Below are 438 nucleotides of genomic sequence, written 5' to 3'. Positions count from 1 at the left end.
GGGGAGGGCGGAGAGGGGGGGGCTGGAGGCGGGGAAGGGGCGGGGCCAACGCGGGAGCTGGGCGGGCGTGGGGCGGGGCCTGGGCGGGCGCGGGGCGGGCGCGCGAGGCTTGCAACACAACCCTGCTGGTCCTGGGCCAGCGCCGGCGTGTTCCGCTGTGCCTGGGCGCTGCAGTGCCCTGTGACTCCCAATCTCGGAATCTTCTTGAGCTTCAGACCTTCCCCCCGTCTCTCTGGCCTTGTTCTCGCCGCCATCAGTGAATTCTCCTTCCACATCCGACTTCTCTTTTTAATTTCCTCGGAATGTGATTGCCCCACAAGCTGCTGTTTCTTTTGCTCTCTTGACCTACTCAGTTTTCTTCATATTCTTCCCTTGGTTTCATTTCCTTTACTAAGGTATTATGTTTTCAGTTAGCAAAATGCTATAATTTAATGTTTC

Source organism: Galeopterus variegatus, unplaced genomic scaffold (assembly GCF_000696425.1).
Source record: "Galeopterus variegatus unplaced genomic scaffold, G_variegatus-3.0.2 Scaffold5031, whole genome shotgun sequence".
In the NCBI taxonomy this organism is placed as follows: Eukaryota; Metazoa; Chordata; class Mammalia; order Dermoptera; family Cynocephalidae; genus Galeopterus; species Galeopterus variegatus.
Note: the sequence above shows the minus strand (reverse complement) of the source record.